Genomic DNA, 21,706 nt, shown 5'->3' on the forward strand with positions numbered 1-21,706 from the left:
TTGGAGAGCCTGGGCAGATAGACAGAGGCCAGGGCACACCCCAAAGCCTGGAGACTGCACTTGATGTCCAGGGTTGTGAAACACCACTTCCCCTCTTACTCACAACTGAGAGCAAGGGGCATTGATGAGTTCAGTTTGTGTGCGGCTGCATCCAAGGTGGCTCGGCTAGGAACCTCTGTTTCCTTGACTCAGGAGGCTGGGAGTCCAGGCTCCACTGAGGCTCGGCTGGGAGGATCGGAGTCTGAGTTTATGCTGTGTTCCCTGTAGGATCCATGTTGGCTGAGCCTCAGTGTTTTTGTAATGAGAGGATGGGTGACCGTCATGTCTTTATCACAGGACACACTTGCTAAATGGATTTGTTTGCTCTGAGGAGAAAAGAGAGAGGGGGGAGTGGTGCTGGAGACAGGGATGCAGACAGGCGTCATGGACTTGGCATAACTCAGTCTTGGAGGTGATATCCCATCACCTGTACCCACTTCAATTCCCATGAATCCAGAGGCTGAGCCCCCTTGAGGTGAGGGGTGAACCGGTTCTGGGCAGCAGGATGCTGTGGTACCTCGGAGTCTCTGTGAGACCCCAACACTAGACACACTTGGCCCTTTTGAAATCTTAGGAGAAGCCTTGGGAAGTTGTATGGCAGAGGGGAGCAGCCTCTGCATCTCAGTCCCCTCCAACTTGCCATGGTGTAGAGAGGGAACTGCAGCCACGATGGGACGGACATTGGCCATGTCCCTGTGTGGGACACAGGCCTGATTGAGTTAGGGTGCATTCTTTGTCTCTCCCTTTCTTGTGATTATCCCATCTCTACATTTGTGCTTTAGCCACCTGTGAGTCCCATCTCTGGTTTCAGAGAGAACAGAGGGTGTTATGGGCCAATAGACACAATAAACCCTAGAGATTAGATGCTACCCTACTTTCCAGAAAAGACTGGGCACACCATGAGTTGCACAATGATGGGACCAGGGTCCAAAAGCTGCTGAGAGGGAAGGACTGGTTGTGAATGCATTTTTGAAGGCTCCAAGCTGGAACTCTAGTGGCACCAAGCAGGGCAGATGCTGGTGGGGATGTTTGGGTAGTTGTTGGTGAACACCTGCGCACCTGAGATGGGTAGGCATGGAGGAGAAATCGGCAGCCCATAGGGCTGTTGAAAGTGGTCTTATGTGAAAAGAGGCTCAGGTATGGGCACAGGAAATGACATCATTGCCTTGACAATGGATCAAACAGAACATGGAACCCTGGTATCCAGGCACCCACTTCACTGACCAAGCCATCCGAGCTCACTTGGTTGGAGCCAGTGGAGGGAGAAGGATGTTCTCCTGTGGTTGCAGACAATGCCGAGCCTCAGGCTCCCAGGAATCTCAGGGGGGCCAACTAGCCCTTTTGTGGATACACTGGGTGAGGCTTCATCTTAGACGCCAGAGCCTCTGGCGATTGTCGCAGAGGAGCTCAAGAGTAACAGTGAGTAGCACAGGGCAGGTGAGCCCAGCAGGCCCTCTAGTCTGATCCCTGATGAATGGCCCAGGACTCCTATTCTGACTCTGTGTGTGTGTGTGTGTGTGTGTGTGTGTGTGTGTGTGTGTTTGTACTGATGGGAACTGTCCCATTGTGCTTTGACTCTAGTGTATTGGCACAAGTCATTTTTCTGTTTGTCACCATTTCCATTTTGAACCCACCATTCTTGGTCCCAACCCAGGGTGAAAATGATCAGAACACGGAGGAGCCCTTCAGGGTTCAGAGCCTTGAACCTTACAGGCAGGACCAGCTTAGGAATGAGCTCCTGCCTGTCATTTGTGGGAGGAGCCTACATTTCAGCAGCAACATGGGGTTAATCTCCTGGGATTTCATCCCCACCCAGCAGGTGCTGGATCTCTTGTTCCCAAAACAGCCACCTTCTTCAGTCTTTACTCCTGGTGCCACTCCACATCCTCCAAGGGGACAAGAACCTCAGGTTCTGGATGGATGTTGTAGAATGCCCACAGAGCCAACTGCCAGGCTGGGTGGGGTGCAGTTGCTGGGCTTTGCTGATGTTGTCATCCCCCACAGTTCTTGGAACCTTCTGTGGCAGTGGCATCCAGGACCCCAGCAGCTGTGAGTAGCAGCTCCTCACTGCTTCACTCCAGCGAGCAGGTGGAAGACAGCCGCGTTGTTCACGTCCTCCTAGAGGGACAGAGCCTGAGGGAGACAAAGCGCATCCCGGTAAGCCCGACAGCAGGGCTGCCTCCTGGGTGTCCACACAGTGGAAGGCAGGAGACACAGCCAACCCCAGGGCTATGGTGGGAAATAAAGAAGAGAGAGGTCCGTCTTAAGGGCTTGACCTGAGGAGGGAGAGCATCAGCATGCCCAGCTTCAGTGGTGAGTGGGCCTGTGTATTGTGGGTTTTGCAGGCCAGAAGTGCAGACGGAAGTGCTGTGGACAGATGAAGGCAGAGATATGTCCAGGGTGCAGGCTGCAGTGCCTAGAACTTGGTATTCTCAATGAGTGAAGTTGGAGCAGAGGAGGTGGCAGTGACTTGTCACATGTGTAGGAGGGGATGTGTTCCTGGTGGCAGGGAAGAGATCCTCCTTAGCATGACTAGGTGTAGGAATTTGGGGTCGGGATCACCTGGGGGGTCATGCCAAAGCTTCGGAATGTTAGGCTTTGCATGTATGTAAATACGGAGCTAAAGGGGTTCTTGGCAGAATTTCTATGGATGTGCAGTAGACACGCTAATGCTGCAGGTGTCCAGCTGCAGAGGAGACATGTTCAGTGACTGCCAGTGCTGAGTCAAGTACATCATGACAACCAGACCCGCACCGAGCTTCCAGAGGCCAGGGCCTCTCAAAGCTATCATGAAGCACTCAAGTGCACACTCTTGTATCTGAGTCTGTTTTGTGTCGTGGCAGTCAGGACCCCAATTTTCAGTGCATCTGCCTCTTCCACCCACAAAGGCAGCCTGCATCCCAGATCACACTTGGTGCGCAGATCCCTGGCCCATTGCTCTCATCTCAGTGAGATGAGAGTGTGTCTGTGCATAGGCAGTTTGGTCCTTTGACATGAGTGGAATGTGGCTCCCCAGGGGGAGGGGAGATGGCAGGTACAGGCAGATATTTGTACCAGGATTGTTCTAGTAGCACATTGCAAGAACCCAGGTGGTATATGGAGGACACACTCAGGTAGCAGGATAACAAGATTGTGCCCTTGTATATGTAGCTGAGATTTCTCCTGAATGTTTGACCACAGTCTTCTGGGTAGCTCTTCTAAAAGCCATTCTCTGATGACATTTGTCCCACCCTGATCCAGGTGACCTTTCAGGAGACGGTGACAAGCCTCATCCGCAGGGCCTTGGACCAAAATTTGTTGCAGCATGAGGATGTGGACAACTTTGAGCTGCTGTATATGATGTCTGAGGATGAGAGTAAGTAGGACAATCAGACAGTGGGGAGACATGATCCACAGTGGGCTCAGGATAACTGACAGCCAAGAGAAAGTGGGCCTTGGCCCCAAAATACCAAAGTGTGATGGGCCTGGCGGAGACTCTCAGGGGTTGTGGGTGTTTTGTGGTATAATCCTTGAGTGCCACCTAACAATTCTCTCCACTTCGCTCTGCAGAAATCAAGGTCTCTGACCACTCACTCGTGTGTCTGTCCATGAATCTGGGAATACAATATTTCATGGTGAGGAAACGCCCCCAGGTCAAGGGAAAGGAGGTAAACACCTACCTTATTCAAGCTGTGCATGTGCTGCCATTCCACTCCGACCTGAGGAAATAAGAAGCCTCAGCACCTGGACATATTTGCTGGAAGCCCATAGAGCCAACTGACAGTCTCGGGTGGCTTTCTGTTTCTGGGTTTGCTGATGTTCCATCCCCCACAGTTCTCAGAATCAACCTGCAAGTCCTCCAGGCCGCTTTCCCACAAGCAGGTGGGAGACACCTGCTTAATTCGTGTCCACTTAGAAACACAAAGTCCAGAGATGGCCAAGAGTGTTCTGGTAAGCCTGGGAGCAGGGGTGTCCCGTGGTGCTTACACCTGGGTGGGGAGCAGACACTGGTCCAATACCATGGACTACTCATGCCCTCTTGAATTTGGAGCTTCTGGATGATCAGGAGGATAGATGGGAATCAAGAAGGGAGAGGTCAGTGTGAAGGGCTGGAGCTGAGATGAGCGAGTGCAGCAGCTTGTCCACTGCCATGTCTGAGGGAGTCTGTGTGTCAGGTGGCAGCATGCAGTCCAGAAGGGCAGGGACAGGTATGGGTGACAGATGAGAATAGGACAGGAACTAGGTTGCAGGTTCCCTTGTATGGGATGCTGACGTCTATGGAGGAGGACAGCAATGTGAGGTTCTCCATGTTCCTTGAACAAGGAGCTGAGAGAGTCTCTCTGCAGAGTCGATATGGATGTGGAGCAAGCACACTAAATGTCCAGGTAACCCAATGACCACCCTTGCCGGATGAGGTGCCCTCCTACATCCCAGCCAGCACTGAGCCTCTGGAGGCCAGGAGCTCTCGTGGCTATCTTTCAGCTCTCCTGTGTGTGGTCATGTTCCTGGGTCTGCTTTTGGCCCTGGCAATCCAGACCAAAGCCTCTAGGTTTTGTGCCTAGGCCATTCCCAATGCCGCCTGCATCCTCGGGCAGACCTGGGATCTTGGAGGCTATTGTCCCATTCCTCCCAACTTGTGGGATGAGATTGCATCTGTATGCAGGTAGTGGGGTCCTTTCACTCCGAGAGGAGTGCAGCTCCACAAAGAGCAATGGCAGGCCCAGGAAGTCCTATGTACAAGGATTGGGCTAGTAGCCTGTGGGAAGAGCCCACATGATGAGCAGGAGGTCAGCCTCGGGTAGTAGGGTCATGGATGTTGCCCTTGTATTTAGAGTGGAGGTGCCTCCAGAATGCCCCTGCCCACTGTCCTTGAGTAGTCACTTCAAGGCCCATTTCCTGAAGGCCTGTCTCCCATGCTGCTCCAGGTGACCTGCCACGATAGGGCTCCTGTCGTCATCCGCAGCGCCCTCGACCTACACTTCCTTACTGAGGAGACTCCAGAGGATTATGAGCTGGGCCAAATCATCTCTCGCCGTCAGAGTAAGTGAGACAATCAGATAGCAGAGAGCAAGGGTCAGGATGTGGACTCAGGTCAACTCTTAGCAACAAAGAGTAGTCTCTGACCCCCAAGAACACTCCAACAGGTGTGTTGGGTTCGTGCACAAAGCCAACTGCACTTCTGCTGGTGGAAGGTCTTGAGGTCCAATGGTATACCCCGGTGGATATTGCGGCTCCCCACCAGGTGCCCTCCCCTGGACATGAACAGGCATCCAAAGCTGACATCTTTGAGGAGTGAGGAGGAAAGCCTCTCTCCAGGAGCAGTATGTTTTCATGGTCTGGGATAGGAGTGGTTTCAAAGGAACATGGGAATGCATGGGCTAAAGAGGGAACTGGCATTTTGTGGACTGAAGCAGTACTATTGAAAGCCTTCTGTGTGACCAAAAAACCACTGCCTGGGCAGAGCATTGCCAGGATTCTAGCAAGCAGTAACAGGATGAAATTGGGAAGAAAACACAGCCTGGGAGACAGCCTGAATCATCTGTTTTTGCATAAATTCCATGGTCTTACGCACCTGAGTCCACTAGGCAAGGAGTGATCACAATAGCCAGGTTGTGATCCCTAACTAAAGTCAGATGAGGGCTTCCTGAGCACGTAGCCACAGAGCTCATCTGATAATAATGCCAGCGCTTTTTCGTTGGTTGGTTGGTTGGTTTTTGTGAGCCAAACACCACAGCAGCCATTATCCCAGCCTATGTACCCTGAAGACCACCATCCCTATGAGTTCTAGGATCACTTGTCTCCTATCTTAACCTACTGTTAGGTTAGTAGAGTCTATGGAAGAGGAAGTCTGTCTGGGGCCTTGGTAGCCTAAGAAATTCATAGCAGAGATCTCCACATCCAACCCAGAAGGGATGGAGAACAGGCTCTAGGTTAGAGGAGGGCGACAGGAAACACATGTTCAGAGGAAGGAGAAGCGGCTGTTGTATTCCCCCACTCGGGGTCATGGCACCACTGGGCCATACACCATGTTGGAGGGAAGCAGTCCCTTTGCTGGTCTTTGGAACCATTGTTCTCAGTAGGGCAGTATTTGGAATGTGGCCTCCATTCTCAGAAGCCTGGTTCACATGGAGGCGGGCTCCACCAACGCAGAAGCATGGCTCTAACGTGGTATCCGCGCTGGTCAGCCTGTCCTCACTGTGGCCATACTTGAGGAAAATAACTCAGAGGAGGAATCCTAGGCCTTTTTTCTCTGGGTTTCATAGCTTTCTCTTTGGTTGTGCACTGAGGCTGTCCATAAAGCTCTAGTGTGTGGCAGTGGAGAGCTCCTCAGCCCTTGCCACAAAGGCATAGACTGGGAGAGAGAGAACGAGGCTGGCAGAGAGGGAGAGAGAGAAAGATGGAGAGGGAGGACCTCTCCTTGGAGAATGAGGATTCAGTGGAGCCAACAGGAACAAGGTACTGTTGCCCAGGGCACAACCCTGTTTAGGTCTTACTCCAACCATGCTCAACCTTTCTTCCAGTCCCTCCCACCCCCCAGTAGTGTATTCATCTTGAATGAGAATTTCATGTTGACATCAGAGCACTCACCATCCAATGCTTCCCTCCAAACCCACCTATGAAGATGGCTCATGTGGGGACTGAATCTTCGGCACAGGAGCCTTTTGTGGGAGATTTCAGATGCAAACCCTAGTGGTGTGCTTTGGCAGATGCAAGAGGACCTGAGATATTCTGGAGTCCAAAGCCTTCTGTAGGAACAGACATTAGGTCTGTTGAAGTGCTCTGCCTAGTTCTTCCTCAGGGAGGACTGTGGAGGCTGTCTTTGTTGGTATTGGTGCTGAATTGGAGAGCTCTCAGGTGTGTGGCTCTGGCCTTTTCAGGCACAGGCTCTCAGATGTTGGCATGTCCTAGGGAGCACCTCCTGAGTGCCACCTTCTTTTTGTACACCCCTCTCTCCCCAGAGCTGAGGATTCCAGCAGAGGCCAATGTATTTTATGCCAAGAATCCTCACAAAAAAATCCAACTTTGTGCTGAGGAAAAGGAGCCTCTCCCAAAAGAATGATGGGTGGATCGAGCCTCAACCTCCCTCTCGTCCTGCAAAGAAGGCTCCTGCCCTCCTGAGGATGCTTGCAAAACCATTCTGTTGCTGTGTGCCTGGGCGGGGCTGAGGCAGCCCAGGAATATTTACATTGATTACTATTTTCTTCAAAGTTTGAATCTATAGTTTGCCATTGTCCTTGACCTTGTTTAGTAACACAGTTGTTACTCTATCCTGTATTTGTTGTTTCCATTAATATATTATTATTATTTTAAAATATATATGTTTTTGTTACCTGATCTACTGTGATGATTTGAGTATACTAAATGTAGCAGTGATTCCTAAAGGACACATCCAAACCAACAGGAAGGAATGTTTCATTCTATCAGCAAGAACTTTGGTTTTTAGGAGTTTGGCAGATGGCATTATCTGAGTCAGTTTTCCAATGGGGGCAATGAAGTATCAGCTGTGATGGTACAAACACAAACAAAGACACACAAACACACACAAGAGCACACACACTCACTGAGAGATAGATAGACAGATGGAGTTGGTCTCTGCTGAAATACTTTGGAGACATGGTTCTGATTTCTCCCCTTTTGGAGTATTTTCAATTGCACAAGGTGTCTTGCAAATGAACCCATGTCTGAGGAAGACATGCATGTGTACTTCACATGCCACTTTTCACATAGCAGGAAGGTCATGTAATATTTTTCATGCAGCTGTCTTTTGACTGTGAACCATCCCATGAGGTCAGCTGTGGAATTTTCAACTTGTAGCATCACAATGGGGATCCACTCTTTGGATTTGGGGATATTTCCGATTTTCTTGATTCAGATTGGAATGATATATATATTAGTTTTTGATGAAAATTCTGCATTTGATGGTAATGAATGTCGTGCATCTAGGAATCTGTAGAGTGCAGACAATGAATGGATGCCTACTGTTGTCTGGACTGGTCTGAAAAGTCCTGTAGCATCTGAGCATGTGTGAGGGCTGTACAGGTCTTGCCAAAAGCCCAGGTCAGATGATCCTGCACAAAGCTGAACTCCTAGTGGTCTCCACAACAGTGTAAGGGCCAAGGAGAAACACACTTCCACACAGAAGTTGGGAAGCTACCTTATGAAGGTGATCATAGATACGGGATTATTAATATATCCAGGTTGGCATCTATTATTTTTTTAGCTTTTGACTTTCGCAGCTGTGGGCATCTTGACAACCATCAACTCCCTGTAAGCACAGACAACTCTATAAGAACCTGAGGATAAATTTCCCTGTGCATGTCCCCTTGTGAAACTGCTTAAGCACCGCCTGGTTTACACACAGGTGGAATTTCTAGGTCAAAGTGTGCATGTTTACTTCTTTGACTAAGCACTGCCAGGTGGCTCTTCTGCATAGCTCTACCTGTGGCCAGGATTGTATTATCTAGCTTTCTAACTTTTGCAGGTTGAGTAGATACATAGTGGGAGCACACTGTTTTTGTTGGTATTTTTCTTGGTATCTATTCTGATGCTTTTCACTGGGGGATTTTTTCCTGTGAAAATGGGCTTCCTCTACTTGACCTTATTTTCTTCTTTTTAAAATTTTTTCAATGTGACTTTTTAATTTTAGTTTTATTAAAGACATTGCCCCTTGCTTGCATAGTCTATATCTAAAGCACTAGTCCTTGCTCCAAGGCCCAGCTTGCTCTCAGCTGCCCCAGGAGGGGAACAGTCTTTGGCGGTAGACAAGAGACGCCCCTGCAGGGGGCACAAGTGCTTTGGCCCTCTGGTGTCTTGCCAGCAGTGCTTCCCATGCTCACAGAGGGTTTCAGACACTGAGTCAATGGTCCAGGTGGTCTTTTGTTCAGTCTGATCTCAAATTGAGCTCCTCTGAGAGGTCATATTGAAGTCCTTGTGTGTACCTGATCCATCATTCTAAACAATATTCCAAGTTCACTTTTTGTGTGTACGTGGGTTCTGGGGATTGAACCCAGGGCCTTGAGCCCGTGAGGCAAGTGACCTACCTGAGCTACACCCTCAGAGACCCCTGTAAAAGTATTTCCCCTTTGCCTCGGGGTCTAAGTTGCCAAGGCTGACCTCAAACGTTCCTCTTGCCTCAGCCTCCCTGGTGGCTGGCATGACAGGCATGCACCTGGGACTGTCACACTCGAGCCTGTGATGGGAACTCATGTGCATCTGTCCAGGGCTGAGCATGGTTAGGCAGAGCTGTGCTCCAGGCTCCCTGCAGGGCTGTGGAGGCTTCTGCTGCCCAGCAGCCCTGGTGCCATGGCCAGGGCTCCTCCCAGCCGAGGGCAGGCAGCTGCCCATTGCTGTAGGCTGACCTTATTTTCTTCTTATGGCACTCGTCCGTTCTCTGGAGTATGTTGTATGGTTTGTCCATTAGGAGTCTAACAGGTCCTCTAGAACCTTCAAACAATTAGTAAAATTCCTGAACAGTAAGTGAGCGCGCGCAGAAATTGGGCTAATATTTTGGGAAGAACAATGTTGGATGATATATTCATGGCTTGAATATATCATCCAACATGAAGTTATATTTTATTACTTACAAAATAATAAAATAATGAAGCAATACCATGGGCTGAGCTAAAATAGATCCTTAGGATCTTAGGCATTCTGTAATAAATCTGTGTCACTTGAAGTATAGAGTTGATCGACTCTGAGTAATGAAACAGAAGTAAAGGTATCAAAGCCAATGATCATCTGTTTCCAATTTTCTGTGATTTGGTTCAAGTGGTAAAGTGGTGATATTTATTAATAATGGATCGAATAGGTTCATAATTGTTTTAGAGTACAATTAGATGCCTTCAAACTTTAGGCTACATGGGCACATTTGAGAACGGTTCCAGCCATTCTCTCATCCTTTGGGTCATTCCCCTCCTATGTCCTGTGAGACATTTTCTATGTGAGGCTTTAAGAAGAAGAAGAGAATATTCTGTAAAGAAAACCTTGTGATCTGTGCAGTATGAAGTTGAATGGATTCATTCAGAAATCAGAAATTCTATTGAAAGATATTTATTGGCATGAGCCAAATAAAACCTATTTTTAGGCATCCTGGTGAAGACAAGGTTTTATCTTTATGTCTCATTTTCTATGTTTTGTTGTTGTTGTTGTTGTTAGAATGAAATTCATATGTTGCCAGACCATTCTATCAGATGTGTAACTAGATGCCATTTAAATTACCCACTTTTACATGGTAGACAGTTTTTAATGAACACTGCCTGTCTGCACCTTTTTTAAAAACAGGACTGGGATCAGAAGCCCAAATACCAATGGTTAGCTGGAGCATATTTTTCATTTGGCCTATCTGTCAGTATTCCCTGAGGTCATCTGTGCAATCAGCTTCGTTACTCCTGCTCCCTCACTGGATTTCATAGAAACCATATGCTATGTATGAATCAGGGACACCAATCCCACAACATAGCATTCTTGGAATATCTAAAGTCCCACTTTTCACTTCGCCATGCCTGAGATCAGCAGTAATATTTATCAGCAAATGTGAGATTTTCAAAGATCCAATTCTATGTGCTCCTTTCTCATAGAGCCTTAGGCAGGGATATAGCATACATAAATATTAAGTAAAGTCCATAGTTTTTAAAATGTCATCCATTGAATAGTTGACACATGTCTGAGATACTTTTTATTTTGGAGGAGGTATTATTTAATAGGGAATTCCAACAGCTACCTAATAGTGAAATGAGAAGTCTTGCATCCATTTTATTTTGTTTCTGATGATTTTTATGAGTAAGGGTAAGATACTTCCTTGTTCTGATGCAGATGTTGCCCACTTTTGTGAATGGATGCGGGGTGTCACCTACTACTTGCATATCTGCATATTGGGCTTGACACTGCTATCGTACTTGGTAGTTGGCAAAAAGTCAATAATGAAGTTAAGCTCTTGTGTTCTAGCAGCAGAGCTGAAGATCCTTGATGTGCCACCTTCTGCAATCCATGCTGCTCTCTTCATGTTCCTTATTGACTTCCTGGTGATGAGCATCATGGTCTCCTGGTCTTGAGAATGGCCAAGCATTGCTCTGTGAATGTGGAAGATGGGCATGTGGAAGGCTCCAGGGAGGAGGGATCATTGAACATGTACTCGAATCCATGTGCCTGTTGAATGACCTGTTTTTTTATTTTTGGGTTTTAAGGGAGACACTGCCCTAAAACACTTCTGTGCAGCTGGGGATGCAGGCTTCTGCTTCACCTTGCAGGAAGCATTAACGAATCCTTTCCAGAAGACATGAGAAGAGAGAAGTGAGCCTCTGGTATCATGCAGGTTCCTTGCATTGCCCATGGGCTAGAAGAGAGAAGAGTTGCTTCATGAGATTTGATCCCCTTTTTCCTGAAAAGTTCCACACAGAGGTGAGTCCCCAGCATGTTTAGAAATCATTTCAGACACCTTTCTGGACGGAATTGAATCAGAGCCCCTGATGATGTGGAAGAGCTAAAGATGGGTTTGCTATGAATTTTCTATTTCATTCATCAGGGCCGGAGTCAAGTCAGTCATTGTGCTGTCAACACATGAGCTGCTGGTCAAATGTGAGGAAGTGGTCTTGCTTTATGAAAACACCACCCTGATTCACTGAGCCAGAGGCAGCCTGCAGTCCCTGTTTTCCTGTAAAGGCAGATTGCTGTGGATGGCCTCTGGCCTCGTCATGCAGCCCTGCTCAGAGTAGGGGATTGAGGGACCAGGCAGATCCCTAGTTCCTTTTGACCTTTATTGCCATTGGGCCACCCCAGGGTCCTTGGACTCTACCTGGTCTTCTGGCCTGGGTCAGGGGATGTGAGGTTTGGAATCCCCCTCTGTGGCAGGATCCCAGCCCCCCAGCCACTTGAGGTCAGCACATCCTTCCCTAATTGTGTTAGAGTTGGAGACTTCTCCCACCCATCCTCATCCATGCTCATCCCACATTTTGTAGCTTGGCACCTGAGGACCTTTATTCATTGACTTAGTTGTTAGTGATGATGGTTACTAAGACTAAGTGACTCTTTCAAGTCACATCACTTGCATGGTAGGGCTAGAGCATGGATCTTCCTAATTGATTTCATGGGACTCTCTCATGGAAACTGTGACTGCTTCCTAAACACACACTCTACATTTGGAGTGTCAAAATTCTTGCCACTGCCTCCTTGGCAAGTGTATCTTGTCTTCTACGTGGGAATTTCACAAATATTTTCCTTTGGTTTGTGGAGGTCATGCAGAAGGGATTTCATTTGAAATAGCCCAAACAAGAAATACCAGTTGTCTTTTTCGCACATGGATGTGTGTAGTGAACACCCCTTTCTGTGTGCTTGCATGAGTTACTCCTTTGAATTTGTTGAAGAATGGTTGGCTGGGGAGCAAGTTAACGAGAGATGGATATCAATGGTTGTCAAGTATTCTGACGTGAAGAATGTATTGAGGATGTGAAGGCTTTTCTAGCCAGTTCCTATGGCTCAGTCAGGGATCAGTCAGAGGATTCTGTCTGGTAGACTCTTTGGCACAGATGTCAAAGTGGCCTGGTCTTACCCTGTCCAGGACTGAATGCTGAGCTTGAGTGGGAGCTTCTTGTCATTTCAAGCATTTCCATGAGTCTGTCCTCTGTTCTCTTGTATCCAAGTGGTTTCTAATAGGAAAGCAGAACAAAAATTGAAAGTATGGTGATTGATTATTTTTACCAATGTTATTTCAATCCACTTTGTTTAATACGAAATTACCTTTATGCTAGTAAGATTTCATATGTGAGGAAATAATGAAAATATTGGGGTTAGGGGATGAGAATATGCAAATCAAACATTTTTGAGCACCAAGACCCGTTTTTTGTTTTTGTTTTTGTTTTTGTTTTTTTTTTTAACTTAAATAATATTAAGTGCCAGAGGACCACCGCTGCCATTCAGCCTCAACAACCTCCAGGTCCAGCCTCCAGGTGGCCCATTTCACCAGGGTGTGTGGGACCACACTGTCCTGGGATGAGAGAACAGTACCCACGGATGTTGACATCTCACAGAGTAGATATTGCCAGTGACAGTAGGGAGCTATTGGCACATGAGGAAGGGAAGAGCTCTCAGGATGGGAAGAGGGGGCCGCTTCGAGACTCATTGGGTATGGCACGAGGCTGCTGGGTGTGGTGTTGGCCTGGGCCCACTGAGTGGGGCAGATCCGTGGTCTGTGTTTCTGTACCCTCCTCTGTAGCCTGTGTTGGCAGCAGATCAGGGAATTGCGATCAGAAGTGCTCCCAGTAACACAGGCACCAGCCCCCAGAGTGTGTGCCTATCCGTTTCCCCACCTGGCCTGACTTAGTGCCTGTCTTGCCTCAGGGCTGAGACCCTACAATCTCTGATGAGGGTGTCTGTGGTCCAGATCCAACCTGCATGGCCAACATGCTCAGACCTTCAGCTGGGTCCTAGGCTGCTGCAACCAAACTCTGTTAACTGGGTGGCCGACAACAGAGGAAGTGTCTTCCGTTGAGCTCCAGAGGCTCAACACAGTAGGTGTTGGGCTGTCCCAGTGCCATAACCCCTCCCAGGTTTCAAGGGGACTGTCTCCCCAACTCTCCCAGCCCTTGCCCACTCTCCTATTGCTGCCCACGATCTGTGGTTCCCATATGGGCATCCCGCCCTGGCTCCAACCTCACATATCCCGTATCCCCCAGTCTCCCTGGTATCTGGGTCCAGACTCTCCTCTTCCTACAAGAATATCAGATATTGGATTTGGTCCCAGTTGATGCTGTGTTCCATCATGTGAGCTCTTAGCTTCATCACTGTGCAAAGACTCTTTTCCCACACAAGTTCGCACGACTTTTGGCTGGCTAAGAATTTTCAGGCGACACTTTTCTAATGAGTACACTTTCCTTCCTTCCGATCTCCCACCAGTGAGCATTCCTCGCACCCTTGTCCTAGTTCCTTTATGGCAGTTTCCCTCCTTATGGCTGAGAGGACCTAGTGACCCCTGAATTCACACGTTCTCCTTAATCACCAACACACTGCAGAATTCTCCAGGGGGCCATATATGCTCCTGGAAGTTGGTGTTGGAAATAGTTCTCCATCCATTAATCACTCCCTCACTCACTAATGTCCTTGTGTCCTTGAGAAAGGCTCTCCCTTTCCTGGTTTTCCTGAATAGAAATCCTCTTGCCTCTTGGGTGAATAGGGTTATGGGTTGTGCAGAGGGTGTTGGTCCACTGAGCATCTTAGAGACTGTCCTTTATGGAGCCTAATGATCCTCACTGGGGAATGAGGCCAGGGTCCTAACTGTGGTTAGTTAGAGAGGGAAAGAAGGACAAGGGAAACTCAGATGTCCCTTCATGGCCCCTGGAGTTAGAGGACTTACCCCTTTGCACCTGGGATCAGGAGACCTCATTTCCTCGAGGACACGCACACTCAGACGTTAATCTTGAGTGTGGGTTCCTTTCTGGGGTCTAGGGCTGTTGTTAGCCACCAGGAATGACAGTGCTCTCCATGCTGAGTGGAGCCATTTTTGCCAGGAAAGAGAGCCCATGGTCACGCCTTGTGCAAAGCATCCCACGCCAGGGGCTCCCATGCCTACATTCCTGTCCTGAAAGGAAGCCACTCAGAGGCAAGGTGGGTCCAACCACCTCCCATGTGTTCACTCATCACTGTGTTCCAGCAGTCACCCCAGTGAACAGTCCTGATGGGATTGGATGTGGCTCAGAATGTCACCCTCATGAGCTCTACCCTGCCACAGCTGCAGTTCTGCAGTGGGAGAAACTCAAAACCTCAAAACACATGCACATGAAAGAAAAGAGCAAGAGCCAGAGCCCAAACAGGCCAGGTGTGGCAAAGACAGCTGGAGTGCCTAGGTTGGGACTCAGAATTATGTCAGTGGGGTGGCATTGCTGCTGGCACCAGCATGATAACCGAGAGCCAGCCCTGCTCATTTTGGGGAGCAGTGTGTTGGGGAAGGCAGCAGAAATTGAGAGGCAGGATTGAGTTTGGCCCTAGGAGGAGGTTGGGTAAGAGGCCAGTGTGGGTTGGAGAGCCTGGGCAGATAGACAGAGGCCAGGGCACACCCCAAAGCCTGGAGACTGCCCTTGATGTCCAGGGTTGTGAAACACCACTTCCCCTCTTACTCACAACTGAGAGCAAGGGGCATTGATGAGTTCAGTTTGTGTGCGGCTGCATCCAAGGTGGCTCGGCTAGGAACCTCTGTTTCCTTGACTCAGGAGGCTGGGAGTCCAGGCTCCACTGAGGCTCGGCTGGGAGGATCGGAGTCTGAGTTTATGCCTGTGTTCCCTGTAGGATCCATGTTGGCTGAGCCTCAGTGTTTTTGTAATGAGAGGATGGGTGACCGTCATGTCTTTATCACAGGACACACTTGCTAAATGGATTTGTTTGCTCTGAGGAGGAAAGAGAGAGGGGGGAGTGGTGCTGGAAACAGGGATGTAGACAGGGGTCATGGACTTGGCATAACTCAGTCTTGGAGGTGATATCCCATCACCTGTACCCACTTCAATTCCCATGAATCCAGAGGCTGAGCCCCCTTGAGGTGAGGGGTGAACCGGTTCTGGGCAGCAGGATGCTGTGGTACCTCGGAGTCTCTGTGAGACCCCAACACTAGACACACTTGGCCCTTTTGAAATCTTAGGAGAAGCCTTGGGAAGTTGTATGGCATAGGGGAGCAGCCTCTGCATCTCAGTCCCCTCCAACTTGCCATGGTGTAGAGAGGGAACTGCAGCCACGATGGGACGGACATTGGCCATGTCCCTGTGTGGGACACAGGCCTGATGGAGTTAGGGTGCATTCTTTGTCTCTCCCTTTCTTGTGATTATCCCATCTCTACATTTGTGCTTTAGCCACCTGTGAGTCCCATCTCTGGTTTCAGAGAGAACAGAGGGTGTTATGGGCCAATAGACACAATAAACCCTAGAGATTAGATGCTACCCTACTTTCCAGAAAAGACTGGGCACACCATGAGTTGCACAATGATGGGACCAGGGTCCAAAAGCTTCTGAGAGCGAAGGACTGGTTGTGAATGCATTTTTGAAGGCTCCAAGCTGGAACTCTAGTGGCACCAAGCAGGGCAGATGCTGGTGGGGATGTTTGGGGAGTTGTTGGTGAACACCTGCGCACCTGAGATGGGTAGGCATGGAGGAGAAATCGGCAGCCCATAGGGCTGTTGAAAGTGGTCTTATGTGAAAAGAGGCTCAGGTATGGGCACAGGAAATGACATCATTGCCTTGACAATGGATCAAACAGAACATGGAACCCTGGTATCCAGGCACCCACTTCACTGACCAAGCCATCCGAGCTCACTTGGTTGGAGCCACTGGAGGGAGAAGGATGTTCTCCTGTGGTTGCAGACAATGCCGAGCCTCAGGCTCCCAGGAATCTCAGGGGGGCCAACTAGCCCTTTTGTGGATACACTGGGTGAGGCTTCATCTTAGACGCCAGAGCCTCTGGCGATTGTCGCAGAGGAGCTCAAGAGTAACAGTGAGTAGCACAGGGCAGGTGAGCCCAGCAGGCCCTCTAGTCTGATCCCTGATGAATGGCCCAGGACTCCTATTCTGACTCTGTGTGTGTGTGTGTGTGTGTGTGTGTGTGTGTGTGTGTGTTTGTACTGATGGGAACTGTCCCATTGTGCTTTGACTCTAGTGTATTGGCACAAGTCATTTTTCTGTTTATCACCATTTCCATTTTGAACCCACCATTCTTGGTCCCAACCCAGGGTGAAAATGATCAGAACACGGAGGAGCCCTTCAGGGTTCAGAGCCTTGAACCTTACAGGCAGGACCAGCTTAGGAATGAGCTCCTGCCTGTCATTTGTGGGAGGAACCTACATTTCAGCAGCAACATGGGGTTAATCTCCTGGGATTTCATCCCCACCCAGCAGGTGCTGGATCTCTTGTTCCCAAAACAGCCACCTTCTTCAGTCTTTACTCCTGGTGCCACTCCACATCCTCCAAGGGGACAAGAACCCCAGGTTCTGGATGGATGTTGTAGAATGCCCACAGAGCCAACTGCCAGGCTGGGTGGGGTGCAGTTGCTGGGCTTTGCTGATGTTGTCATCCCCCACAGTTCTTGGAACCTTCTGTGGCAGTGGCATCCAGGACCCCAGCAGCTGTGAGTAGCAGCTCCTCACTGCTTCACTCCAGCGAGCAGGTGGAAGACAGCCACGTTGTTCACGTCCTCCTAGAGGGACAGAGCCTGAGGGAGACAAAGCGCATCCCGGTAAGCCCGACAGCAGGGCTGCCTCCTGGGTGTCCACACAGTGGAAGGCAGGAGACACAGCCAACCCCACGGCTATGGTGGGAAATAAAGAAGAGAGAGGTCCGTCTTAAGGGCTTGACCTGAGGAGGAAGAGCATCAGCATGCCCAGCTTCAGTGGTGAGTGGGCCTGTGTATTGTGGGTTTTGCAGGCCAGAAGTGCAGACGGAAGTGCTGTGGACAGATGAAGGCAGAGATATGTCCAGGGTGCAGGCTGCAGTGCCTAGAACTTGGTATTCTCAATGAGTGAAGTTGGAGCAGAGGAGGTGGCAGTGACTTGTCACATGTGTAGGAGGGGATGTGTTCCTGGTGGCAGGGAAGAGATCCTCCTTAGCATGACTAGGTGTAGGAATTTGGGGTCGGGATCACCTGGGGGGTCATGCCAAAGCTTCGGAATGTTAGGCTTTGCATGTATGTAAATACGGAGCTAAAGGGGTTCTTGGCAGAATTTCTATGGATGTGCAGTAGACACGCTAATCCTGCAGGTGTCCAGCTGCAGAGGAGACATGTTCAGTGACTGCCAGTGCTGAGTCAAGTACATCATTACAACCAGACCCGCACCGAGCTTCCAGAGGCCAGGGCCTCTCAAAGCTATCATGAAGCACTCAAGTGCACACTCTTGTATCTGAGTCTGTTTTGTGTTGTGGCAGTCAGGACCCAAATTTTCAGTGCATCTGCCTCTTCCACCCACAAAGGCAGCCTGCATCCCAGATCACACTTGGTGCGCAGATCCCTGGCCCATTGCTCTCATCTCAGTGAGATGAGAGTGTGTCTGTGCATAGGCAGTTTGGTCCTTTGACATGAGTGGAATGTGGCTCCCCAGGGGGAGGGGAGATGGCAGGTACAGGCAGATATTTGTACCAGGATTGTTCTAGTAGCACATTGCAAGAACCCAGGTGGTATATGGAGGACACACTCAGGTAGCAGGATAACAAGATTGTGCCCTTGTGTATGTAGCTGAGATTTCTCCTGAATGTTTGACCACAGTCTTCTGGGTAGCTCTTCTAAAAGCCATTCTCTGATGACATTTGTCCCACCCTGATCCAGGTGACCTTTCAGGAGACGGTGACAAGCCTCATCCGCAGGGCCTTGGACCAAAATTTGTTGCAGCATGAGGATGTGGACAACTTTGAGCTGCTGTATATGATGTCTGAGAATGAGACTAAGTAGGACAATCAGACAGTGGGGAGACATGATCCACAGTGGGCTCAGGATAACTGACAGCCAAGAGAAAGTGGGCCTTGGCCCCAAAATACCAAAGTGTGATGGGCCTGGAGGAGACTCTCAGGGGTTGTGGGTGTTTTGTGGTATAATCCTTGAGTGCCACCTAACAATTCTCTCCACTTCGCTCTGCAGAAATCAAGGTCTCTGACCACTCACTCGTGTGTCTGTCCATGAATCTGGGAATACAATATTTCATGGTGAGGAAACGCCCCCAGGTCAAGGGAAAGGAGGTAAACACCTACCTTATTCAAGCTGTGCATGTGCTGCCATTCCACTCCGACCTGAGGAAATAAGAAGCCTCAGCACCTGGACATATTTGCTGGAAGCCCATAGAGCCAACTGACAGTCTCGGGTGGCTTTCTGTTTCTGGGTTTGCTGATGTTCCATCCCCCACAGTTCTCAGAATCAACCTGCAAGTCCTCCAGGCCGCTTTCCCACAAGCAGGTGGGAGACACCTGCTTAATTCGTGTCCACTTAGAAACACAAAGTCCAGAGATGGCCAAGAGTGTTCTGGTAAGCCTGGGAGCAGGGGTGTCCCGTGGTGCTTACACCTGGGTGGGGAGCAGACACTGGTCCAATACCATGGACTACTCATGCCCTCTTGAATTTGGAGCTTCTGGATGATCAGGAGGATAGATGGGAATCAAGAAGGGAGAGGTCAGTGTGAAGGGCTGGAGCTGAGATGAGCGAGTGCAGCAGCTTGTCCACTGCCATGTCTGAGGGAGTCTGTGTGTCAGGTGGCAGCATGCAGTCCAGAAGGGCAGGGACAGGTATGGGTGACAGATGAGAATAGGACAGGAACTAGGTTGCAGGTTCCCTTGTATGGGATGCTGACGTCTATGGAGGAGGACAGCAGTGTGAGGTTCTCCATGTTCCTTGAACAAGGAGCTGAGAGAGTCTCTCTGCAGAGTCGATATGGATGTGGAGCAAGCACACTAAATGTCCAGGTAACCCAATGACCACCCTTGCCGGATGAGGTGCCCTCCTACATCCCAGCCAGCACTGAGCCTCTGGAGGCCAGGAGCTCTCGTGGCTATCTTTCAGCTCTCCTGTGTGTGGTCATGTTCCTGGGTCTGTTTTTGGCCCTGGCAATCCAGACCAAAGCCTCTAGGTTTTGTGCCTAGGCCATTCCCAATGCCGCCTGCATCCTCGGGCAGACCTGGGATCTTGGAGGCTATTGTCCCATTCCTCCCAACTTGTGGGATGAGATTGCATCTGTATGCAGGTAGTGGGGTCCTTTCACTCCGAGAGGAGTGCAGCTCCACAAAGAGCAATGGCAGGCCCAGGAAGTCCTATGTACAAGGATTGGGCTAGTAGCCTGTGGGAAGAGCCCACACGATGAGCAGGAGGTCAGCCTCGGGTAGTAGGGTCATGGATGTTGCCCTTGTATTTAGAGTGGAGGTGCCTCCAGAATGCCCCTGCCCACTGTCCTTGAGTAGTCACTTCAAGGCCCATTTCCTGAAGGCCTGTCTCCCATGCTGCTCCAGGTGACCTGCCACGATAGGGCTCCTGTCGTCATCCGCAGCGCCCTCGACCTACACTTCCTTACTGAGGAGAATCCAGAGGATTATGAGCTGGGCCAAATCATCTCTCGCCGTCAGAGTAAGTGAGACAATCAGATAGCAGAGAGCAAGGGTCAGGATGTGGACTCAGGTCAACTCTTAGCAACAAAGAGTAGTCTCTGACCCCCAAGAACACTCCAACAGGTGTGTTGGGTTCGTGCACAAAGCCAACTGCACTTCTGCTGGTGGAAGGTCTTGAGGTCCAATGGTATACCCCGGTGGATATTGCGGCTCCCCACCAGGTGCCCTCCCCTGGACATGAACAGGCATCCAAAGCTGACATCTTTGAGGAGTGAGGAGGAAAGCCTCTCTCCAGGAGCAGTATGTTTTCATGGTCTGGGATAGGAGTGGTTTCAAAGGAACATGGGAATGCATGGGCTAAAGAGGGAACTGGCATTTTGTGGACTGAAGCAGTACTATTGAAAGCCTTCTGTGTGACCAAAAAACCACTGCCTGGGCAGAGCATTGCCAGGATTCTAGCAAGCAGTAACAGGATGAAATTGGGAAGAAAACACAGCCTGGGAGACAGCCTGAATCATCTGTTTTTGCATAAATTCCATGGTCTTACGCACCTGAGTCCACTAGGCAAGGAGTGATCACAATAGCCAGGTTGTGATCCCTAACTAAAGTCAGATGAGGGCTTCCTGAGCACGTAGCCACAGAGCTCATCTGATAATAATACCAGCGCTTTTTCGTTGGTTGGTTGGTTGGTTTTTGTGAGCCAAACACCACAGCAGCCATTATCCCAGCCTATGTACCCTGAAGACCACCATCCCTATGAGTTCTAGGATCACTTGTCTCCTATCTTAACCTACTGTTAGGTTAGTAGAGTCTATGGAAGAGGAAGTCTGTCTGGGGCCTTGGTAGCCTAAGAAATTCATAGCAGAGATCTCCACATCCAACCCAGAAGGGATGGAGAACAGGCTCTAGGTTAGAGGAGGGCGACAGGAAACACATGTTCAGAGGAAGGAGAAGCGGCTGTTGTATTCCCCCACTCGGGGTCATGGCACCACTGGGCCATACACCATGTTGGAGGGAAGCAGTCCCTTTGCTGGTCTTTGGAACCATTGTTCTCAGTAGGGCAGTATTTGGAATGTGGCCTCCATTCTCAGAAGCCTGGTTCACATGGAGGCGGGCTCCACCAACGCAGAAGCATGGCTCTAACGTGGTATCCGCGCTGGTCAGCCTGTCCTCACTGTGGCCATACTTGAGGATAATAACTCAGAGGAGGAATCCTAGGCCTTTTTTCTCTGGGTTTCATAGCTTTCTCTTTGGTTGTGCACTGAGGCTGTCCATAAAGCTCTAGTGTGTGGCAGTGGAGAGCTCCTCAGCCCTTGCCACAAAGGCATAGACTGGGAGAGAGAGAACGAGGCTGGCAGAGAGGGAGAGAGAGAAAGATGGAGAGGGAGGACCTCTCCTTGGAGAATGAGGATTCAGTGGAGCCAACAGGAACAAGGTACTGTTGCCCAGGGCACAACCCTGTTTAGGTCTTACTCCAACCATGCTCAACCTTTCTTCCAGTCCCTCCCACCCCCCAGTAGTGTATTCATCTTGAATGAGAATTTCATGTTGACATCAGAGCACTCACCATCCAATGCTTCCCTCCAAACCCACCTATGAAGATGGCTCATGTGGGGACTGAATCTTCGGCACAGGAGCCTTTT

This window comes from Urocitellus parryii, chromosome Y (genome assembly GCF_045843805.1).
Source record: "Urocitellus parryii isolate mUroPar1 chromosome Y, mUroPar1.hap1, whole genome shotgun sequence".
Classification (NCBI taxonomy): domain Eukaryota; kingdom Metazoa; phylum Chordata; class Mammalia; order Rodentia; family Sciuridae; genus Urocitellus; species Urocitellus parryii.